The sequence below is a fragment of the Ursus arctos genome, unplaced genomic scaffold (assembly GCF_023065955.2).
Source record: "Ursus arctos isolate Adak ecotype North America unplaced genomic scaffold, UrsArc2.0 scaffold_5, whole genome shotgun sequence".
Lineage (NCBI taxonomy): Eukaryota > Metazoa > Chordata > Mammalia > Carnivora > Ursidae > Ursus > Ursus arctos.
Genome location: NW_026623067.1, coordinates 79,642,784 through 79,657,852, shown reverse-complemented (window position 1 = coordinate 79,657,852; position 15,069 = coordinate 79,642,784). Strand labels below are relative to the sequence as shown.

General features: G+C 35.0%; 2 long non-coding RNA genes across 2 annotated transcripts in view; one reads left to right on the top strand and one right to left on the bottom strand.

Annotated features, from left to right (window-relative positions):
- The window catches only part of LOC113255041 (uncharacterized), a 214,156-nt gene extending 206,703 nt beyond the window's left edge, over positions 1 to 7,453 (top strand). Inside the window, exon 3 of the long non-coding RNA XR_008957476.1 lies at positions 6,456 to 7,453. This is a non-coding gene — a long non-coding RNA (uncharacterized LOC113255041). The remainder of the gene's footprint in view (positions 1 to 6,455) is intronic.
- Positions 4,023 to 13,436, bottom strand: LOC125282969 (uncharacterized). Its single transcript, XR_007190477.2, has 5 exons — positions 13,267 to 13,436; positions 11,417 to 11,622; positions 9,584 to 9,663; positions 6,018 to 6,089; positions 4,023 to 4,139 (listed from the first exon to the last, which is right to left on the bottom strand). It is a non-coding gene; the product is annotated as an uncharacterized LOC125282969 (long non-coding RNA).
- Positions 13,437 to 15,069: the final 1,633 nt, after the last annotated feature.

Genomic DNA, 15,069 nt, shown 5'->3' with positions numbered 1-15,069 from the left:
TAAGATTAGAAATCTTATCAAAATAGTTTTTCTGTAAAACATTCATCAATTTATTTAACATTTATGATTATCTATTAGGTTTCAGTGATTATTCCTATTATTAGAATACACAATGAAAAATAATTCCAAATATCCCTACCCTAATTCAGCTTGTATTTTATCAAGGGAAGGACAGAGATAAAATTTAATCCTAGTCCCTGTACAACATACCTGGTAAAATACCATAAGACAAGAATAGAGTATGGGTATTATGGCTTGAAATTGAGAGCACGATTATTGAGACATGGCGTGAACCAGGATGATGTCACTGACGTGATAAGGACAAATGTCTTGGATTACATGGATGTGCAATCTTAACTCAAAATTGTGACTTGAGTGTTTACGCACTGTAGATTTTACCCATCTCTTCCAATGCAGGAGATTTTGGGGAAAAGCGTGTTTGGTAGTACCAATACTTACACAAATGAAAACTTTTAACCTACATATTTTCCTGCCTGATTTTTACTTAAAAGCTGTTGCTTTCCCCCTCTCCGTCAGAGTGAGCAAATAGATACGTTAGTCAATCTTGATTGATTGACTAATGTTACAAAGAATAAGTTTGCTGAGGGGATAATTTATGGAAAAGGCCCTATCTCCTAAATTAAAAAGAAAATAATGAAAATAAAATCATCTCTTCAGTTAAATGGGAGATGCCCACAATTTGGAATAGAGTAGAAATCAAGCTAAAATTCAAGGAGGCTAAAATGTGAGTTCCAAATAGCAGCTCTGATGGTCTGAATTGGTCTGGAACTCTATTTCTAGACTTCCGTTATATTTCTGGTGAGAAATTCTTAGCAAATGCATTCTCAATGATACAAAATGACAAAGATAACTCATCATCTGTTAACTGCAGTATCAAAAATCTTGCATTGTAATTCACTCCTAATCACACATAGATTATTGTTGTTGTTAACATCTGGTCAGAGATAGTCTCCCTCCCTCTAGCAGTTATTTTCACTTGACAGTATCAGATTTCAACCTACATGAAATCAGAATCTTAAAAGTAGAATAAACAGTATAGAAGAAAAAATGCTGAGGAATTTCCAAAATTAGACATTAATTTTCACTTGACAGTATCAGATTTCAACCTACATGAAATCAGAATCTTAAAAGTAGAATAAACAGTATAGAAGAAAAAATGCTGAGGAATTTCCAAAATTAGACATTAATTTTCACTTGACAGTATCAGATTTCAACCTACATGAAATCAGAATCTTAAAAGTAGAATAAACAGTATAGAAGAAAAAATGCTGAGGAATTTCCAAAATTAGACATTAAACCACAAATCCAAGAAACAAAAAAATTACACATATTTAAACCATTGAAAACTAATGAAAACTAATGGCGACCAAGGACAAAGAGAAAATGTTAACAGCTGCCAGAACAACAACAACAAAATGCTACTTACAGAAGGACAAGGATTAAGAACTACAGCAATCTTTTCATCTGAATGTGCTGAAAGAAAAAAAACAACTGTCAATTCTATATACAGTGAAAACAAACAGTCTTCAGAGTTTGAGAAATAAATACTTTCAAGGAAACAGAAACTAAGGGAACCCATTGCTATTAAAGCCAGTGTGCAAGAAATGTTAGAGAAAGGTCTTTAGGAAAAAGCCATGAGATCAATCAGAAAATTAGACTGTCAGTAGTAAGATGTGAAGAACGTTGAAAATGGAAAAGATACAGGTAAATACAGTATTTTTTTCTTTTTCACAGTTTTTCTAAAACATAACTGATGAAAATATGTTAGGTGTTTACAGAATAAAATTCAGGACAACGATGGCACAAGCGATGGGAGAAGGAAAGGGTTTCACACAATTAAAAATTGTTTACACTGCACGTGAGATGGTATAATTTTATGTTACAGCAGCTGCAGGTTATTTTTAAATATACGTTTAAAACCCAGAGCAACCAGTAAAATAGATGTTTAAATAATATAACCAATAAATTAGATTAAATGGACTCATTAAAAACTGCTAAATTAAAACCAGGAAAGGAAGAAAAAGAGAAAAAAGAAAGACACAAGGACCAAATGGAGAAGATAGACACCAGCTAACAAGATAATCAATGGGAATGTCAATGATCTAAACCCACAAGTTAAAGGAGAATTTTACATAAAAAATAATGATCCAACTATATGTTGTGAATAAGAAATCCACTACAAATATAACATATGATAAGAGGATGGAGAAAGATGCAATCGATAATTAACCAAAAGAAATCTGGAGTAACTATATTAATTTCAGACAAGTTATAATTCAGCACAAGAAATTTTTTCAGGGATAGATGGGAGCATTACATAATGATAAAAAGGGTAGATTTTACCAAAAAGACGTAAGAATCCTAAATTTGTATTCATGTGTCAACAGAGCATCAAAATACTTGGGGAAATGATAGAAAAGAAAGGACAAATAGATGAACTTGTACTGTAACTGGAGATATCAATATGCCTCTCAGAAACTGACAGAACAAGTAGCCAGAAATCCAATAAAGAAACAGATAACCCACAAGACAGTATCCATCACTTGGATCCATTTGAGAGTTCTGGAACTCTCCATCTAACAATAGTAGAATACACAGTCTTCTCAAGTACACATGGAACATACGTCTAGGTAGACTGCATCCTGGAGCATAAAACCTTAATCAATTTAAAAGAACAGAAATTACACAAAATATGTTTTTGGGCTGTAACACCATTAAACTCGAAGTCGGTAACCGAGAGGTAGAAAACCTCCAAGTTATTTAGAAATTAAAAAACACATCTATCTAATGCATGAGTTGAAGAGAAAGTCTCAAGGGCAATTTAAACTAGCTGCCTTTTCTAACTTTCCTCTTAGCTTTAAAGAATAGTGATGGGTGGCAGCAGTGACACTTTGAATGGAAAAGTTATACAACATCAGCGTCTTTATAGACTCCCTCCCCACCTACTCAAGAGGCGTCTTCCACAGTACCATTCTGTGTGGTAATAAGAATGAATGTCAGATTTTGACCGCTCATCTTCCTTCCCCTCTAATACTGGGAGAAGCATAGCTATTGTAGAGTTTAAGAGCAGTAGTGATCTTTAAATGTGCTTGCTTTGTAGACCTGTTAAGATAAAATGGTAGGTATTGAATTTCTGCTACTGTCTTCCCTTCCTTATCAATATTTGTTTTGGTAGGATTTTACTAAGAAGGTTCTGCCATTCAGTTTCGCTCTGTTCTTTTACTTGGAAAATTTTTCCAAGTATTTGCTGTTTTTTTGTGTATAGTGAAAGGCTTTTCACTAAGTTTATAGCATTTTTTAACAAGATTTCAGTTGACCAACTCAGTTAATGACACTATGGGCCTAATTGCAAGATGAAATCAATTTCAAAGGTAACTTGGCTGGGAAGGAATTTGGTGTGAAATGAAAAGTCATATTCAGAGTTCTGAGTGATTTCTAGGCCCACTATGCAATTCTTAATTAAGAGATTATTTGCTCAGCCTCCTCCTTAGAAAAAGAAGATGGATTTTCAAAAGTACTATACTAGGAGCAAAAACTGATAATAACAGCAATTTCTTAATTTAGTCCATTAGATTTTCCTTTTATCATCTTCTCGATTACCTTTTAAATAATATTTTATCTTGCAAGGAAGCTTTGAAGATGTAGCTTCTGATAGAAGTTTTAGAGAACACTGCTCATGTTTGATACATGTGCCCACTGAAAAACCCTAGTCGTGACTCAGAGTACTTTTCAGCATTATTTTCTCTTAAAATGCCTAATATATTTCATGGTCTCCTATAACTTAAAGGTAAACACAACTTTAGTGAAGAGATCCAAAATATTATTTCTCATTTTGTTATTTCTTCTGAATTTCTGATAGCCTATTTTTCCTTCCTATTTTCCTTTTTTCTTAGGTAACTATGAAAATATTAAGCATCAAATGTAGTACAAAATTTTTATTTAGCAATTCAAATAGTTACTAATTACAAATTAAAATTAAACAATAAGTAAGGGCACCTGGGTGGCTCAGTTGGTTAAGCGTCAGCTCAGGTCATGATCTTGGGGTCCTGGGATGGAGCCTCACATCTGGCTCTCTGCTCAACAGGGAGTCTGCTTTCCCTCTCACTCTCCCTCCCTTTCTGTTAAAGAAAAATAAGTATTCTGCTTTAGTTTAGAATGTTGAAGTTAAAGGCTTTTATAACAAAATAATTTTGTTTATAATTTTATATAAATTGTATATGTTATATAGTTGATAATATAAATTTTGTATTATATATAGAGAGAGAGAATATAAACATTAATGGTTGTAACTAATGGATCAAAACCTAACATAATCCCATTAAATATACCAATGGGAAAACAATATATAGGGAGAAAGAAACATTTCCATTATCTTCAAAATAGGAATACAGTTGATTTAGTAGAAGCTTTCTTTAGTTGGGTGTAGGAAATTAGTGAAATTTTGTTTTAAATATATTCCACTAATGGTCATCCTCAAATGATTTAAACAGACTAAACAAGGGAATATTCTTTGTGGGGACCTCTGTAGGCTGTTGGGGACTGTCTGTTAACCCTATATTTGTCTTTCATTTGTTGTTTTAAAATAGTTTCAGATTTACAAGATGTATGCAGAGACTTTACAGAACATCACAGCATAGCTGCCCCTTGGGCAGTGTATCATTTTCTTAGAAAGTTCCCATATACTGCCTCATGACAATCCTTTCAAGCGGATGGCATTGCCATTTAACAGATGGAAAAAAAAAAGAAGCGTTTCTCAACCAGTGTGTCAGGACTAGAATTATATTTTCATCCACCTTGTCGATACAAAATGAGTAAAGCTTTTTAAAAATTTAAAGAGAAGGGAAAGGTGTTTAATTTGGGCCCAAGTCCGGACAGCTGCCTGGGATGCACAGTCGTCACAAAGAGGACAGTGCTCCAGGGAAGGAGCACTTGCTGCAGGGCTATCTAGGTTTTTTCATGTAAAGAGACAAATCATCGTGACGAAGGACATTCCAGAAAGTTGCAGACTTATTCTTATGTTTTTAGTAGGTACAAGCTGCATGACTTTAATCTTATGAGAAGCAGAGAGGGGTTTTTTTTGGTGTTTTTCCCCCCCTTTATGTTTAGAATGCTCCTTTTTGGTTGGTTAATTTAATTTATTGGATGCAGATGTACAGTGTGTGGTCAAGGCAGAGAAAGAGCTATGCTTTGAGGTTTTTTGGAGTCATTTTGACCTTGGTAAATGTTAAAGTGATAGCTTCCCTGCGAGCCCACAGACAGGACCTATGAAGGTTAAAAGTTGAGAATTTCCTTTATCGACTCACCTCCATAGCATTTACCCTTTACTGTATCAACAAAACGTAATACCCATTATTGAGTAATACGTTCAGAAGAACACTAGTTCAGGATTTAGACACTGGAATTTCAGCACTGGTTTTGCAGCTAAAAACCTTTGTGACTTCAGGCATGTAAGTGAACCTCTCTGGGCTTAAATTCCTGCATCTTTAGGAGAAAGGAATTGAAGTAGCTAAACCATAAATCTCCACCAAGCTCTAAAATTGTACAATTAGATTCATTGTTCCCGTGTTTATAAGCATGGGCATTTGCCAGAAGCCATTTCAAAGAATGAGAACAGAAAAAATCTTACTATTGCAAATTGTCAAAAATGCATGTCATTGTAAACATATTTGTAGGGCCCTGAAGTTTAAGCTTCATTTAGCTTCACTGTAAATCTGCCTTTAGTGACGTCACTCAATATGGCTTTGCTGGCATGTTTTGCCAGTGGGGTGGGAAAGAGGAAATGGAATATTTAATGGTATTACCCAGAAATTCTCCTGATCCCCTTTCCTGTCTGAGGTGTTGAGGGGTAGAGAAGTGATGCATTTCTACTAGTGACTCAGAAAAAATGAATTTGCTCCCTGGGAAGTATTGAAGAGCCTCTTCTAGAACCTTACTAGAGTGTAAGACACAAGTTGCATTGACTGTAAAGCCAAAGAGATGAAATACTAAGCACTTACTTTCATTTCAAAATTAAGCAGAGTCAACAGTGCACCTAGTATATTGGAGAAAGCAAGGATTCCCAAAAGCTACTGCAAAAAAAAAAGAATATATTAAAGACTATGGTATGAGCAATTTGATAATCAAATACAAATGTGACAGGCCACATGACAAATGTATTTAACAGCTTGAAAGCTGGGGATAACATTTACATGTAATTCTAAAAATAAATGTGTTAAATGTGGAGAAATCAAGATTAGGTCTCAGGTTACCCTGCCTTTGGCTCATAAACCACGATAAATTTGATCTCACAAAAATTTCATCTCACAAAATCCCACTGGATGCAAACAGAACCTAGCCTATTTTGTTGCAGTCTAAAATATTCTGCAGACTAAAATAGTTTTGGATGATTTCACATCTGCCTAACATAACACTCGCTTTTGTTTTTGTTGTTTAAGGAGGATACAGCTTTCAAGCAACAATAAGGACATTTACTACAATGACATCTCTTCAAGATAAATTACCAAACCCTTCAAGACCTAAGAAGATGGGGCTGATTATTTCCCACATGTTTGTCAAGGTCATTGAGGGAAAAAAATTGTATAAAAAGTTAATATTGAAGGAAATAATTAGCATAAAAATGAAGTAATATTTGATACTGAAAAAGATATATTATCCCCATAGCTCTGACAAATTCAGTGCCTACACAAATTATTATCTCTTTTAAGTGTCAGTAAGTAAGTTACAGTTCTCTAAGGGCAGCTCTAACTGCTTTCTGTTACTTAGACATTTCCTCTGTTTTACTTCTCTCAGGCAAAATGACTTCAATTTTTACAATGCCGTTTCCTGTTATGTCAGAATTGTGTGCCATGGTATAGAAATTCCAACTGAATATACTTACTTACTCTCTTTCTCTCTACAAAATATACATACCCAATGAATATCTTAAGTATAACTTGCTAAAATGAAGGATGTCACATTTCAGTTGCTTGTGTATACTGATAGCCTTTGTACTAAAATCTTAGTACATATCCTCACTTTCAGAATTGTCAGTTTGCTGGATACAAGAAAAGATCACTTACGGGGGTGATAATGTTAACAACTAATAACTCATAGATTAACACTACAGTGAGCTTTTATTCCTAGAATAAAAGATAAATATAACTCCTCTTATTTATAATTTTATTATCAGCTCTGTGGAAACTGTCTAAAAATTGCTTTATGTATAAATTCAGCCCATCAAATATGGTAAAATTATTGATATTGTTGCAATTATACCATCAACTATCCTGAACTGCATTTCTCTGTTCTTTGCTTATGGTTGTGTTTACAAGTAACTTTCTAGAATCCACATTTCCACTGTGTTCTAACATTAATGAAGAACTAAGAAGTTATATACCTCAGTATTTATTTGTTTAGGACATGGCTATTATATGGATAATATATCTGCTAAAAACCAATCGATCCTTACCTGTAAAACATTTAATGGTTGGAGTTTGGGGAGTGTGGTGGCAGTGGCGGTCTTTCTGAATCCCCATTAGACCAGCTAACTAGGGAATACAAAATCTCTTATACAGTATATTCAGAAGCTTAATGAAAGTGTCTTCACGCGCTGCAGGGTGGAAGCAGGTGGCCAACTATGGGAGCAGGAGTAGGAATGGGGAGCCTTCAGATCATGATGCAAGTCTAACAACTGTTAAAAGAAGGACTGGGTAGGAAGTGTGTCAGTCTCCACCCCAGTTTTGAGAAAAATTTGAGCTTGCCAGTGAGCTGCCCAGTGGTCGGTCCTGAAATGGGCAGAAATCACACGGATCCTGTACTCCCTATCAGGCTCCATCTTTGGCTGGGAGCAGCCTTGAAGGAGCCTGGCCTTGGAGCCCAAGAGAAACATTCCTTGGTCTGAATGTGATAGAACCAGTAGGGTGACAGGTGAAGGGTGAAAGTCAGCAGTGCTCCCCCTGAAAGGCTGCCAAAGGGAGCTGAGCAGAGCACCTTAATAGCTGTGGCCATCTACCCATTACAGCTCCTACATGCACTTTTGCATGGTTTTCCGGGGACTCTCTTTCTGAAAAAGAACCACAGCTCCTTTTTCCCACTGTTGTAACTGGGGCCACAACTGGGTAGGAATTCCAGTATAACCTTTTAAAAAGGTAGACCTCCTTCAGATTTTGGAACTTAATCTCTCTTATTCTTAGTTTGAACACTGACACTGGACATTGAGTAGCCATCTTGTGACTGTCAGGTAAAAAGTGATAAGGACATTGTAAAAATTAAAATAAGTATATCTGATGAAGCTAAACAGACATTCCAATCTGTAGGATTCCAAAAATCCTCAAGATAAAATAAATATAATTAATGGAGAATTTGAAGTGAAAATCAAATTCAAGCATATACTAAAAAATATAATTCTTCAAAGAAATTACAAGACAGAACATACAAAAGAGAATTTGAATTAATTATAGAGGATAAAAAATGGTCTATTAGGCTTCTAATGATTTCATAAACTTAAAGAATATTCCATTTAACAAGACAATACCGATAATTTTTCAGAACATAAAATACATTAAGTAACAACACCCATAATTGGTCTCAAGCAGGGTTCAAAAGCTAAGACACACAGAATCAAAATGACTGACTTATCAAGTAAAAAAGATGTTGGTACTAAATCAGATTTGATGGTAAGATTACCTATGAAGGAGTAACACACTAATCACGGAGAGCAACAGTGTGTTACTGAAATAAAATCTTCAAAGTGTGGAAGGGAAGTGACTATGAATATAATTTTATTCCAGCTACACAATCATTAAATAATGTAAGTGAAATAAAAACAGTTTTAGATACAATGAAAGCCAGGTCACTTGCCATCCACACACCTGCGGTGAAAGTGCTACTCATGGGTGTAACTCAGCAAGCAGCAAAGGAGACCCAGACAGAGAGAAGGGGGTATAAGAAGTAAAGAAAATGGTAAAACCTATGGGTAAATACACACACACACACACACACACACACACACACATGACTACTTTGTGTACATATTAACAATAACGCAGTGTGGGGTGATTAAAAAATACAAAAATAAAAGTTTCCAAACAATATAAAAGATGAGAAAAGTAACTGCATTAGTTTAAATGCCTTTTTTTCTAGCACTACAGGAGAATGTCTATTAATTCAACATCCTCTGAAGATTGTTTTAAGTAATAACTAAAATAATCTTAAGAGAGGCACCTGGGTGGCTCACTTGGTTAAGCATCTGTCTTTGGCTCAGGTCAAGATCCCAGGGTCCTGGGATCAGCCCTGCACCTGGCTCCTTGCTCTGCGGGGAGTCTGCTTCTCCCTCTCCCTGCTATTCCCTCTGCTTGTGTGTGCACGCCCTCTCTCTCTCTCAAATAAATAAAATCTTAAAAAAAAAATAATCTTAAGACATCTACCTCAAATTGACAGAAGTAAAAAAAAAATGAATATAGAATGTATAATTTGGAACAAGTGTTCTCGATCCTAGCATATGGCCATTCAGGACCAGGTAGTTCTTCGTTGGGTGGGGCTGTGCCATGCACCGTACGACATTTAGCGGCATCCCTACACTTACCGAGTGGGTGCTAGTAGCGATCCTCAGCCTGTTTTAACTGCTGTGACAACCAAAAATAGCCTCACTTGAGAACCAATGATCTAAAATAAGGCAGAATAGGAGAAAAAGATAGTCAATAGAAAATACAGATACAAGAGAAGAATCATTTCACATATACTAGTAATCGTAATGTAAAGTTTTAAAAATCACTTACTTAAAAAGACTCTTGTATTTTAAAAATCACAGCAATACAGTGTTTCAAAAAGTCTTATCTAAATCATAATGATTCAGAAGGGTAGAAAATCAAGGGATGGGCCAAACAAAATTCCACACAAATCTATAAAAGAAAGGCAATATAATAATATTATGGGAATTTAACAGAGTAGTATATAAATAAAGGACAGTATCTAAATTATAATCATTCATCAAGATATAAAAAGCATGTACTGCTACATACCTTTTACAACAGACTAAAAGTTATAATGCATGAATTGTTAGAATTCAAAAAACAAAGTATATTTAACATCAATTTTTCTCAAAATGAATCAGCCAGTAGAAAAATAAATATTAAGAACACTGATTAAACAGTTTATATACAGAATACACATTAATATTCTACATATAAATATTACATATTTAATATATAACATGAAGTACAAAACATGTATAGATGTCTATATATATGTGTCAACATATGTGCTTTTATATGCTGACGTATAGAGGTAGACAGATCTCAACATGTTAGTAATAACCCCATAACCACCACCAAACACATAACACTTTCCCAAATTTGATGTTTTAGGACATAAAAAAATTCATATGAAATAGTAATAAAAACAAAAACTAAAAAATACTAGTTATCACCATATAAATCATCTTTAAAAACAATATAATTCAATTAAAAAATCACTAATTTTAAAAAGTCCCTCCTCCATCCTGTTACATTTTGGGAACTTAAACACTTCTAAAAAGTTCTTCCAGTTACAATGCAATCACAATAGAAATTACAAAATAATTGGAAACACACAGAAATGGAAGTTAGAGTATGTTTCTTCCTCTAAATCCTCTAATTGTATCTTCAGGGTTGGGGAAGAGGCCCACATATTGATGTAACACCCAGCTTCCCCGCTGTTCAGTCCATCAAAAGCTAGGAAAAGAAAGCACACTAACTCAAAGCTAGAGCAGCTTTTCTCCAAGGGGAGCAACAGAAACCCTCCCACCAGAACAACTGGGATTAAGCCCACATGTCCCAGAAACTTCTAGTCCTGTCTTTTAGTATAGGCCTGAGCATTCTGGCCAAGATCTTATTTTCCGTTGGACAGAGCTCTGCCTACCCAGTGAAGTAGAGAAAGCTCCAGAAACTCAATGGGTCATATCCCGTATTACTCAAAGCCTTGCTACCACTATCCGCAGTGAATCCATTGGGACTCATCTCATTACGTCTTTGTTTATCCCAGGTACCAAAAAAAAAAAAAAAAAATCCTAAACTGCCAGGTTATGTTTCCACACCTTAATCCAGTAAAGCCCTGTACATCTCTATTGTTTGTTCTTTTGTAGTCCTCTCTCAAGGAATATTACTTTATTCCTTGAAATTCAATGTTATGCATAAGTGTGACGCATACAATTCTCTCTACTGTCAACCTGAATGGTCCCTTTATTCATTTTGTTCAAAGTGCAACCCAGCTGTCACCTGGATGTACTAATTAGTGCATGAATTCCCTCATAGTGTCCCGCAATGGAGACTTTATTTTTCTCACTAGTGGCTTTATTTTTCTGAGTCCGTAGGATCACTGTTTTGGAAATGAACTAGGTATTCTTTTATTTCTAAAGTCACATTTAGAACGTATGACCCACCTTTCTGGTAGCCATGTGCAAATATACTCTCCAATAATTCTCATCTCTTGGTATTCACACTTCTGCGGAGTCCTATCCCCACACTGTGGGAAGTGATAGTGTGACTTTCAGAGCAGGTCATAAAAGGCTCTCAAGCTTCTGCCTTTTTTCTCTTGAATCACTTGCTCTGAATCTGGCTGTCATGTCCTGAGGACATTCCACCAGCCCTATAAAGAAGTACACATTTTGAGTGAGATTTTCTTCCACTACCAGCATCAACTTGCCAATCACATAAGTGACCAATTTTAGAAGTAAATCTTCCAACCTCAGTAAAGAAACTTTGATGACCCCCGTCAAGGCTGACATAAAAATTGTGCTATCACAAGAGACAATTCCAAGGCAGAAGCCTGAAGCAATGCTACTCTTAAAGGCCTGATCAACAGAAACTCTGAAAAAAATAAATATTTGTGCTGTTTTTATGGTCCTACATTTTTAATTGGTTGTGCAGCATAATACCATACAATCATTTTTTCCTAAAATCCCCAGTTTGAATCTCAGGTTAACAAGCTATATTAGCCACCATATCTCATTACTGTCATCATCTGCCTAGCCCTGGGACATCACCCTGCATTTTCTGATGATTTTAGCTAATGTCTCACTCTCACTCTTTCGCAGACCACTCTAGCAGAAATTCTTCCAAGTTTCAATAGATACAGAGATAATCCTTCCCTACACTCTAGCCATTCACTCTGTTAAACTTTGCTCCTCCAATTATTGTGTCCATATCCATACTCTAGCCACTTATTTCCATGGTTATATCAAAGAGCTTATTACAACTGTCAGTTATTGTAATTTCTCTATAATTTCAATTTCCTGTATCCTAATCTGAGACCATCAGCTCCTCTCTGCTAACTCACGTAGCGTAGTGCCCGATACCCATAATTCTTTAACCTTCTTAAAATCTATAGTCTATGATTCTCCCATTCTTCACTCTTTTGATGGGCCTAAGCTCTGACTTGTACACAAAAAAGGCCTTTGAAGGTCAATGATGGTATCTCAGTGCTTAATCTACTTGGTGAATTTTCACATTTACACGTCTCACATTTAAAATCATTATAATCAAATCAAAACTACTTCTCTGAAATATTAATAAAATAGGTAAACTTTTTATAAACAAAATCAGTAAAATTACGTGTTCAAATGCAATGTTAGAAACGAAAATGGAAACAGAGATAAAATAGAAATGATAAAGAAAAGAAATACTTTGCATAAAAGTATGCCAACAGCTTTTTGAAAACTGAGGTAAAACAGGTATTAACAAAATCTTAATTTATTCAAGAACAAGCAAACCTAACTATACCAATAGATAGAACAGAATGAACACATAGTCCAAAACCTAGGACAAACAGCGACAAAAAAGCTAGCTCAGAGGATGGAAAAGCTGAATTATCTAAATCCTTATGAAAACAAGTATCCCTGTAAGTCATAACAGAAATAGATATAAAGATACCCAAGTCATTTTTTGAGGCTGATAGGAGTATCATAAACTACTAGCTTGCAATATAAGAAAAAAATATATGGTTTATTTAATACTATTGATTTTTAAAAATATTAGCAAAAAAAAAAAAAATCCTTCATGTAAACTAAAAGCAATCTACTCCAAGGAGAGGTTAGTTCAGAAATGCAGGAATGCTTCAGTGTTAAGGAAAAAAAAGGGGGGGGAGGGGTTTCAAAGGAAAACTTCACTCAGTCAGAAAATAATTAGAAGTTCATTCATTCATGATGGAAATGTTTAAGAAATGAGAAATGGAAGGGAATACCTTAAATCCACCCCCCCAAAAATAAATAAAAAACGTTAATAAATGTAATACCTAATTTAGAAATTCTAAAAGCTAGGGGCACCTGGGTGGCTCAGTCAGTTAAGCGTCTGCCTTCCACTCAGCTCATGATCCGGGAGCCTGGGATGGAGTCTGACATCTGGCTCCCTGCTCAGCAGGGAGTCTGCTTCTCCTTCTTCCTCTGTGGTTCTCTCTCTGTTGCTCGCTCTCTGTCAAATAAATAAATAAAATCTTAAAAAAAAAAAAGAAACGCTAAAAGCTAATTAATTGACTAATAAGTCAGAAGTAGAATACTAGCTCTTGGGAAACTCTTGCATGTGACTAAAAATATAAATATACATCCAAATGTAAACAAATAACTAATACATGGCATAGGAAGAATAACGCATGTACTTAATAAAATAAATCTGTACGCTGTAACATGGATAGATGCTTAAAGCATAATAATAGCAAAAATATTTAAAAGACATCTATATTAAAAATCAACATATCAAATCAATAAAATGACATAAGAAGCCTTTATTCACATTGACTGTTACAGATCATTTGTTGCATCATTAAAAATATATAAACACTTTCACTTTTTTATTTCAAAAGATGTACTTATTTATTCTTAAATAGTTTACTCTAGGGCTCAGTGCTTTTGCTTTTCCTTTGAGTATGAGTCCATTGTATAATTCCACATAGGTTTCTTTTCTGTTTTATAATACAAAGCATTATAGACAATATCCAGTTTATTTTCTTTACAGCAAGAATTTAAAAACATTTCCACATCAATTCAGGTATACTGTAAGATCCTTCTAGGTTTGTATATGTTCTCTCAAATATCTGAAGTTGTCTTTCCTGTGCTAAATTTTTAAGGGGGGGACTTTTCCAAACCTCGGATTTTGTTGTAGAAAAAAAAAAAGATCATTTATTTGCATTTCCTGCATTGCATAATACTTAATAATATATATATTTCACACTTTGTACTAAATAGATTATATTTTCTCTTGCCCTCACAGATCAATGAAACGCAATTTAAAATCTTGGTTACTAGCTCAGGGAAGTTTCATTTAAAATTGAAATGACACAATAACAGAGACAAAATTCTACTCTCGTAATTGACATCAAGCAAAAAGAATCCTTGGAAAGTCATGGCTAGACGTAATCATTTAGGAATCAAAAGCCAGGCGTCACCTCTAGGAGGCAGACTGCAAGCTTCACAGGGTTCACGGTACCTACCCAGGCATTTGTGAGGACTATTTCAGGCCCTATTTTGTAAAGGCCTCACTAAGTTTTTACATCTTCTGCAGGCAGGAGTCCAGACTATCACAAAGAACCCGTTCTAACCCCCATCCAACCAGTTATACTTTTCACTAAGTATAACACACTTACGACATTCATATTTTGAATTAGGCTCATAGTGTTGACTGAGATGTAACAAAAATGATTGTAGAGCCTATAAATACCTCATGTGAGGACTTTCCATGTAGTGTGGATTATTAGGGCATTTGACAGCCCCTTTGAGGCTTAACCTGCCATAAACTACCATAGTTTATTCAACTTTTCTTCCATATAGGCATTATGTTATTTCCAATATTTGAAATTACCAATAATGCCACAATGATAACTTTGCTCAAATGTATTTTCATTGAATAAGAGAGAAGTCTTCAGGGTGGATTCCTAAGAGGAGGATTTCTGAGTCAAAAGTTAGGTTCACGCATAGATTTGTGAGGTGTTGTCAAATTACAGCCGGAAGGGTCCTACCTGCTTGCATTTCCCCCAGCAAGGTTGACAATGATTGATATCACAGCCTCATCAACACTCTTTTTTTATACTTTTGTTTTCTGATTT